The sequence below is a fragment of the Anabrus simplex genome, chromosome 11 (assembly GCF_040414725.1).
Source record: "Anabrus simplex isolate iqAnaSimp1 chromosome 11, ASM4041472v1, whole genome shotgun sequence".
NCBI lineage: Eukaryota > Metazoa > Arthropoda > Insecta > Orthoptera > Tettigoniidae > Anabrus > Anabrus simplex.
In genome coordinates, this window is record NC_090275.1 from 37582501 (window position 1) to 37593055 (window position 10555).

The following is a 10555-nucleotide window of genomic DNA, read 5'->3' on the forward strand; positions in this document are numbered from 1 at the left end:
TTGACGGGCACCTACAGTGTAGACAATACGGCATACAGTCGTGTACAACAGTCTTGGACTAGCGCCTACAGTGTAGGTAACACAGTGTACACCTATGTACGTACTGCAGTCGATATGTTCGTGGTCTGACGCTAACAGTTCAAGGATCACATAGTATTTTCACGACTGGGCGAGTTGGCCGTGCGTTTAGAGGCGCGCGGCTGTGAGCTTGCATCCGGGAGATAGTAGATTCGAGTCCCACTGTCGGTGGCCCTGAAGATGTTTTTCTGTGGTTTCCCATTTTCCCACCAGGCAAATGTTGGGGATGCACCTTAATTAAAGCCACGGCCGCTTCCTTCCAACTATCCCATCGTCGTCATAAGATCTTTCTGTGTCGGTGCGATGTAAAGCCGTCGTGGTGATCCTGGCGATTTCGACTTGATCATCTCAAACGTTTCGCTATCGGATTTGCCTAATTTTTGTCAGAACTTGAAATTTCCCTGTTGCTCAAACTACGATATTCTCAAGTTCCACCGCTGACATTCAACTACCCTTCACAACAGAGACCGTAGTTCTGCTTATACTGTACGCACACAACTGCCTCTTGCTCGGAGTAGCGAAGAATTGTCACAACATCCTAGGATGTAAACTCTCCACTGTAGTGCACCACAGCGATACTAGACGGCCAGTCCACGAACTTAATGGACTCTACTATACTTATCACCTTTTCACTTAATATTACAAAGATACAGGGGCAGGACTATACATACTAGATTTAAAAGTCAGAAATTAATTAATTTTCATTCCATATTCACTTCTAACAGCTCCAAACTGGCTAACAATAATGAATTACAACACAATAAGGTGATGATATGAATGTACGATACTTTGTTCCCCTTCTCCTCCCTCACAAACCCCTACCGCCCTAGCTACCCTCTCTCCAACATCACCGTTAAAAGCGCTTATTACAGCTTTTAAATTGCCATCAAATTGATCAAACGAATACTGAATTGGCAAACAAAATGCGACCATGAATTTTTCCATTAAACCAGCGTACAGTCGAACTGTGCTTGTTTGTTGGAGATGCTGGATGTGGGACTCTATACCATATTCCTCACAAGAGTACTGGACCCGTCATGATAAAAGGATAAAAGCAGATTATCCGTTGATGAGGATCATCAATTCATCGTTGTCCACATGGGACATTCCTTTATATTCGTGCCTCCTATAAACCTAGGATTAACTACTGAGTGTTATCAAGATCTGCCGAAAATTCCGAGCATATATTATAGGATATATATTTGTTAATTTATCGTGTCAGAACCGAAATAAGGCACGTTAAGAAAGATGCACCCCCTGCGGGTGGGGGACTCACATGTAGAATACAACTGCGGTATCCCCTGCCTGTCGTAAGAGGCGACTAAAAGGGGCCCAAGGGGCTCTTAACTTGGGAGTGGGGATTGGCGACCGCGGGGCCCTTAGCTGAGTCTTAACACTGCTTCCACTTACTTGTGCCAGGCTCCTCACTTTCGTCTATCCTGTCCGACCTCCCTTGGTCAACTCTTGTTCTTTTTCCGTCCCCGACGGTATTAGAGCATTCGAGGCCTAGGGAGTCTTTCATTTTCACGCCCTTCGTGGCCCTTGCCTTTCTTCGTCCGTTACTTCATTTTTCGAAGTGACGGATCGCTTCTTTCTTCTTTTTCTCTCTCTCTCTCTCTCTCTCTCTCTCTCTCTCTCTCTACCCCCTGTGGGTGGGGGACGCAGACGAAAAATACACCCACGGTATCCCCTGCCTGTCGTGAGAGGCGACTAAACGGGGCGACCAAGGGATGATTGAATCAGAACCATGAAACTACTTGTGATTAGTACCATCATGCGGGGAACACCATAGGTCGCCTTTACTTGTGAGTAGTACCACTCTGTTAGGTACTCAATAATTTTGTGATTCGTAGCAGTCCAGTGGGGTTCGATGTGGGTTTCCAGTACCTGTGATTCGTACCACTAAATGCGGGACACCACGGGTCTGGGCGTTGCTTCTGGTTAGTAACACAATATGAGCGACACCGTGGGTCTTCACGCTACCTTTGATTAGTTACCGCAACTTGAGAGATACTATGGTTATGCTTTGCTAGCGATAAGTGCCATTATGAGGGACCGTTGACATGGATATTCAGTCCCTTTAGCCAAGCATCATCGTTTCAGGATTGTGTTTTGGAAGCGCAGTCCCTTGGTCAGTAATATTATTTCTGGGATTGTGAGGCATTGCGGGTCACATCCACTGATTGATTTAAATTCATATTTATCAATTCATTCTTCATCACGTTTTGAATTCTGGTCAGTGGGTGAATTTTGTACTTTTAAATTGCATTTCGTCTCATTTCATACCATAGGGGCCGATGACCTCGATGTTTGGCCCCTTTAAACAACAAGCATCATCATAATCATCAAGAAAGATGCATATGTCGCGGTATTATTGAAAAACATCCTTTTTGTATAAAAAACGTTCGTTACTCAATTAGGTTACAAAATTTAGTTTTTTTAATACGCTTGGTGAATAGCAGTCTAACTTCAGAACGTACAAAAACGCTAACTAAATTTTCAGCTATTTTATAATTATCCTATAACTTGCAGGTGTGTTGTAATATTCTTCTCTCACTGGCAGCGCCTATGATGAGCTGTTATTCGACGAACATGATTACTTCCTTACCAGTGCACAAAAATGTCAAGCAACAGAACATGAGTGTGTAATAGTTCTGTTAGTATTCCATCTGATAGTGAACTAAATGATAATGTTCTCTGACAAACAAATGATTGTGATGATTTTAAAGAAGAGTTTTACAACATGTTGATAACTTTGACGAAATCCGCCAGGATTCTCTGAAAACCCCCGTGAGCGAAGCAACGTGTACTGAAGATTATCGAGGAAGTTAAGAATGCAAACGCAGCCATCACATCTGAAAAACGAAGTTAGTCTCAGTAAAGAGTATGATATCATGAAAGAGGACATCCTGATTTTTAAGAGGAAATGCTTAATAATGTACATTTTCACCTATCTGAATCCCGCTCTGCTGCCGTATACTCTTCAATAGATGAGTTTTCAATACCTATAGATGAACTACAAAGGTGAAAGATTATAGCCTTGTCTAACCCCTGTAAATACCTTTTACCAAGAATTCATTCTACCATCAATTCTCAGTGCAGCTCAATTGTCAACCTAAATGTCTTTGATTGCTTTTATTAATCTACCGTCCGACTCGTTGGCTTAATGGTCAGCGTACTGGCCTTCGGTTCAGAGGGTTCCGGGTTTGATTCCCGGCCGGGTCGGGTATTTTAACCTTAATTGGTTAATTCCAATGGCTCCGGGGGCTGGGAGTTTGTGCTGTCCCCAACATCCCTGCAACTCACACACCACACATAACACTATCCTCCACCACAATAACACGCAGTTACCTACAAATGGCAGATGCCGCCAACCCTCATCGGAGGGTCTGCCTTACAAGGGCTGCACTCGGCTAGAAATAGTCACACGAAATTATATATATTAGTCTACCCTTAGAAGTAAGGTTACAAATTATTCTTTCTTAGCAATTATGTTGATATTGGGGCCAATAGCTGATGTTTTGTCACACTTTCATACAAACAGGGAATTCTATGTTGTTCCAAATGGCATGCATTGTTCGAACTTGAGACGGGTAACCAAGAAGGAGCAACATGCTCCTTGCTGCATAGGCAACCACTATAACGCATGCGTGGAGCGTGTAAGCTAAAATTCTCGAGTTTGCTCCAATTCGTTCGACAGGGTATTTTCGAAGCGAAGTTTGCTGACTAGGGAGGATGACCGTGCTTGCTTTACTGATGTGCCAAGCAATGTGGTTCATCCGGATATGAGAAAGACCTTGTTTACAATGAGTAAGGCCGGGAATTCGAAGGTATGAAAGAATGATGGAATGGTTGAGTTATGAGCTGGCGGATGAAAAGTGGGTCTCGGCACACAAGTGACCATGGATGGCCCGTGGTTCGACAGCTCTGCACTCCGACCGACCAACTGAGCAGAGGAGAAGTGACCACGGCTCTACGCCTCTGTATTCGGGAGAGTGAGAGGGGCTGGCACACGCCGTCGAATGTCCTGAGAATGGTTGTCTGTGGTTTTCCATTCCCTTGCACTAAAGCGAATGCCGGAACAGTTCCTGGTGTATACCATGGCCACGAATCCTCTCATCTTCTCCGCACCTCTCCTTCTCCGATACAAATCTCCTGGTACGAGAGGCGGCGTCACACTCTAGGAGGCCCGCCTCCCCATTCAGGGGAGGAATGAAAATAATAGTAGTAGTAGTAGTAGTAGTAGTAGTAGTAGTAGTAGTAGTAGTAGTAGATGGTGGAACTGAGCCCATCTCTATTGATTAGTTTATATTCACTGCTTTGAATTTTAGCCATAACGCTGTCCGTCGATTCACGTGGCATGGTGAACTTCGGCTCAAAAGTAATGGTTAACTCTACTGCAAATATTTTTACAAGAACTGAGGGAGGCGAGCACTTCTACCTGTGCCTCAGATAGCGCCTGAAGGAGCGAGTATCAAGGGGCAAGGTCGAATGAACATAGCTCTCCTCGCCTATGAGAAGTAATTTTCGATCTAGTAGTAGTAAATGAAATGCTTTACTTTAAGCTTTATTTTGCATTCTAGATACACTTTCCAGTACATCTACTATGTTACGACTTATCTCACCTTATAATGAGAGCGACGGGCGATGTGTATATGTTTTAGAGCTAAAATCACATTATCATAATATAACAATATTACTTTCAAATCCAGCTTCAAATGCACTACTCCTTTTCAATGCAAGATCCATTTAATTTTTTTTATTGTAATCCATCTTTTACTTGATCATAAGCTGCACCTTGACCTGACATTTACTCTAATAAGAGTTATAGAAAATTACCACTCTTAAAAAATAATCTTACGACGGCGGTATACAAACTGATTACAAAACCAAGTCGATTATAACGTGTATTATCGATTACAGGACAGATTCCTCTGAAAAGACTAAAACACCGCCAAATTCTTTGAGTTTCAAGAACATAACTATTACTACTCAAGTAACAATATTTACAATCGGAATAATAGGGTATCTAATCCTAGTTTATAACCCAATTTTCAAAGCTTCGTATACTAATTTTAAACCCTAAATAAATTCAAAATTCTACCTTAAAAATTTACATTTAAGCTTATTAAAAATTTACTAACTCCTACACTAATAATGTTCACTTTAACCCTACGTATAGCCGCGGCGGCTGGCACGACTTTAACCGGCTACATATTATATTACTAATTCCAAGTCACCTTGATAAATAATATTAAATATTGCAAATATTTTTACAAGAACTGAGGGAGGCGAGCACTTCTACCTGTGCCTCAGACAGTGCCTGAAGGAGCGAGTATCAAGGGGCAAGGTCGAATGAACATAGCTCTCCTCGTCTATGAGAAGTAATTTTCGATCTTGACCATACTCGACAAATATGAACCGAGCACAGAGCTTGTCTTGCATGACACTATTTCATAATACTCGACATAAACACACTCATACATTTCTTGTGGTGTGTTGTAAAACTGTATTCATTTCACGATCCCGCCTTTGCTGTATTTAAAAGAACGGTTTTCTATCAGTAAAACTGCTTTAATAAGTACCCAAATATTCTTGTTTCTCAACCTTTCACATGGGGAATTTTCCGTGGGGGTACAATGAAATTTTAGTCGTGAGTGAGGGGGTACAATATCTTTAAAGTTAGAGAACCTCTGACAGAAAGCAAGCTATATACAGGAACAGTTCCCACCTTACCCCCTTCAAATACTTTCCTTTCGTCTTGGCGAACCGCCATAAAATATTGGCCATTAAATTTTATGTGACACAACATTATCGCAATATAAGGTTTAATGTTTCAAAATGTTCCCCTATTATTATAATAATGGCATGTGGGCTCCGGAGAGGCCTGATTCAGGTCCTTTGATATGATTCCCGTTGGCGGCGACCTGCTTGTTGTGATGAGGATGAAATTATGATGAAGACGGCACATACACCCAGTCTTCGTCCCAGCGGGAATGAACCAATTATGGCTAAAATACCCGACCCTGCCGGGAATCGAACCCGGGACCCCTGTGACCAAACGCCATCACGCTAACCATTTAGCCATGGAACCGGATTAAATTTACCCGTGAAAACAATTTACTTTAGATAAAATAAAATAGCAATAATACAGAAACATTAATACTTTACTTGAATCAGTCAATGTGCTGGTTGGACCTCCCAGTTACTCGAGATCTGGTTTTGCAGTCGACACAGTTTTAGTGTGATATTGTGATAGTGGCTATTGTTTACATTTCTTCTCGAGAAATTTGAATCCCAAATACTATCACAGTATTTTGGAATTGCTGCGTTTTCCTCCCGTGCATTTTAAAGTTCTAGGCTCTGTACTATTCTATCCCTTTAGAGAACCCAAATTTAATTGTCTATTCTTATTTGCAGACTATTGGTATATCACGAACACCGAAAGACTCAAGACCTTAATCACAGTACAAATTACCTTCTTTATTGCTAAAAGAAGGGGGAAAGTGGGATTTCAGAGCGTCTTTATCTTTTACAGAGGAGAAAATGTTCGCAGATGATTGTGAAAACACGAGATACTTCGTGAAATCAACGTACCCCGTAGGCGAGTAACTACACAGGGAAACATGGTTTTAACGTCTGGTATGTCAACGTTAATTTAGTAGATGGGGTTCCAGTGGTCGTACAGCATACCTTGAGAACTTAGCTACTTAGGGAATGTCAAATCGAAGTTATACACCATCTGTAGGCGTAGCCATGCATTAAACTATCAGGTGACCTCTCAAAACAAGGTGAATAGCGGTGTGTCGTTGTGAGGTACACAGACTACTACGGCCATTCGAGCATGTTGTACGTAAACCAGCACATCCCATGAGACATCTTAACGAGGTTCAAGTCGCAAGGGCCGTCACTTTGATTCAGGAAGGATGGACTTTTCGCCGTGTTGCTGTGGATCTCAGTGTCTCGCCGTCAGTTATTTACCGCTTGTGGAATTGCTACAATGAGACAGGGCAGTTCACAAGTAGGGTTGGACAAGGTCGTGGACGCATGACAACCCTACAGGATGACCGATATCTGACCATCTGTGCGTTGCGGCGTCGTTCAGCAACTGCCAGAGAACTGCAACAAGGCCTCAGGAGGGTAACTGGAGTCACGGTGTCTGACCAGACAGTAAGGAAAAGGTTAATAGAAGTGTCCTTACGACCCAGACGTCCTGTTGGAGTGCCCCGTTTAACGCAGCAACATCGCGCAGCTCGCCTTCTGTTTCCCCGTACCCACGTCAACTGACAACTTCGCCAATGGAGACCTGTGTTGTTCACAGACGAGTCCAGATTTCCCCTGACACAGCGTGATGGACGTTAATGGTATGGGGTGACATCAGTATTGATGGCCGTACGGATCATGTCGTCGTCCGTGGTAATCGTACTGTTGCGGGCTACATCGAGCAGATACTGCTACACCATGTGTTGGTTGCTGCATTCGGTGTTGGCCCTGAATTTTAATCATGCAAGACAATGCCAGGGTTCATGTAGCGTGCATCACCAGAGCTGTATTGCGAGAACTGGACATTCAAGAGATGGAATGGCCAGCAGCGACTCCCGACCATAATCCCATCGAGCATGTGTGGGATAGGCTTAACATAAGTGTTCGTGTGCGTCCTGTTCAACCACAGCCTCTCCAAAACCTCGAACAGGCTCTCATTGAAGAATGGGACCTGATACAGCAGCGTGACCTCCGTCGACTTACACGGAGCACACGTGGGTGCCAGGCTGCGATAGAGGCTTGTGGAAGACAAACACCATACTGAAGCTCTCAAACTGTGATAAAAATCCACCCTGGAGGACTGTTATCACTTTGTTTTCGCCCCTATTTGGACATTTCCGTTTGTGTTCTGAAAATGAACGCGAATCCATTGATGTTCTTTTGTATACTTCAACGGTAAAGAATATAGGTTTACGTGGTAATATACCTGGGTGTGAGGTATTGTTTTGCGGAGCATGGCATACGTTCAAAAACAGGTTCCCTTCCTTTTTTTGAACTGTGTATAATGACGATAAGTAGAGCCCGCTTATTGACACATTGAAATGAAATGAAATGAAATGCCATATGGCTTTTAGTGCCGGGAATGTCCGAGGACAAGTTCGGTTCGCCAGGTGCGGGTCTTTTGATTTGACGCCCGTAGGAGACCTGCACGTCGTGATGAGGATGAAATCATTATGAAGACCGCACATAGACCCAGCCCCCGTGTCAGCGGAATTAACCAATTATGGTTAAAATTCCCGACCCCGCCGGGATTCGAATCCGGAACCCCAGTGACCAAAGGCCAGCTCGCTAAACATTCAGCCACGGAGCTGGACTGTTAACGCATTAATAGGTTAGAATGCAAACTTACTAATGAGTGTAACAAGTATATACTAATCCGGTTAACAATTATGTTATGGGGTTTGCATACACGTTGGAGGCTCGGCCTCTTAGAAGCCCCTGACAGTTACCGTATGTTGCTCTCATTACGTTACAGAAGAACGGGCTAGACCACACCGCCTACTCGGCAAATTAGTTAGCATTCGAAACTATTTCTGCCTAAACATCCGTGCTCTAGTTATGAGAAAGCATTTTTCAGAATATATTTAGAAAGAACAGTTGATAAATAAATCTCCCAACGACGAGCAGGCGGGCTGATAAAGACGTGTTCTTTAGACAGGACACCTGGTCATGTTCAAAGGCACACGGCTCCAGCTCATACAGAGGCTTAATTTAATTCTGACCGAGCTCGATAGCTGCAGTCGCTTAATTGCGGACAGTATCCAGTATTCGGGAGATAGTGGGTGCGGGCCCCACTGTCGGCAGCCCTGAAGATGGTCTTCCGTGGTTTCCCATTTTCACACCAGGCAAATGCTGTGGCTGTACCTAGTTAAGGCCACGGCCGCTTCCTTCCCACTCCTAGCTCCTTCCTGTCCCATCGTCGCCATAAGACCTGTCTGTGTCGGTGCGACGTAAAGCAACTTGCAAAAAAAATTTCATTCTGTAAGTCCACTTCACTGGTAAGCGCATGTTTTTGTTTGAGTCATCAGTCCATAGACTGATTTGATGCAGCTCTTCATGCCACCCTATCCTGTGCTAACCTTTTTATTTCTACGTAACTACTGCATCCTACATCTGCTCTAATCTGCTTGTCATATTCATACCTTGGTCTACCACTACCGTTCTTACCACCTACACTTCCTACAAACACCAACTGAACAAGTCCTGGGTGTCTCGTCAAATTGAGCCAAATCGATCTCCTCTCACCAATTCGATTCAGTATCTCTTCGTTCGTGATTCAATCTATCCATCTCACCTTCAGCTTTCTTCTGTAACACCACATTTCAAAAGCGTCTATTCTCTTTCTTTATGAGCTAGTTATCGTCCATGTTTCACTTCCATACAATGTCACGCTCCACCGAAAGTCTTCAAAAACATCTTTCCAATTCCTATATCAATGTTTGAAGTGAGCAAATTTCTTTTCTTAAGAAAGCTCTTCCTTGCTTGTGCTAGTCTGCATTTTATGTCCTCCTTACTTCTGCCATCGTTATTTATTTAACTTATTTTACTACCTAAATAACAATATTCATCTACTTCCTTTAAGACTTCATTCCTAATATAATATATTTCCTGCATCACCTGCTTTCGTTCGACTGCACTCCATTACTTTTGTTTTGGACTTATTTTCATCTTGTACTCCTTGCCCAAGACTTCGTCCATACCATTCAGCAGCTTCTCGAGATCTTCTGCAGTCTCAGATAAAATAACAATATCATTGGCAAATCTCAAGGTTTTGATTTCCTCTCCTTGGATTGTGATTCCCTTTCCAAATTCCTATTTGATTTCCTTTACTGCCTGTTCTATGTAAACATCGAAAAGGAGGGGGGACAAACTGCAGCCTTGCCTCACTCCTTTCTGGATTGCTGCATATTTTTCAAAGCAGACTGATTTTTATACAGATTGTAGATAATTTTTCGTTCTCGGTATCTGATCCCAATCACCTTCTTAAGTAGCTTAATCCAATCAAGATTATCGAATGCCTTTTCTAGATCTACGAATGCCATGTACGTGGGCTTGTCCTTCTTGATTCGATCCTCTAAGGTCAGACGTAAAGTCAAGATTGCTTCTTCTTGTTCCAGAAACAAATTATCTACATCTTCACCTTGATACAAGTGTTGGATATGTTCCTGCCATCTTTCTGCTTTGTATTCTTTCCCTAGAAGTGGCTTTCCATCTGAGCTCTTAATATTCATACACCTAGATATCCTTTCTCCAAAGGTTTCGGTAAGCGCATAGATACCATTAAATTCTAAATTTATCTGCGAGAAACGTGCTCATTATCTTGCACCTACTTCGACTGGGAGGGAATATGCCTGAAGAAACTGGGTGCATCAGGCACGTGGCACACACCAGACGTCACAGTATTTTTCTTCCCCATACGCAAGTTCTGAGAAGA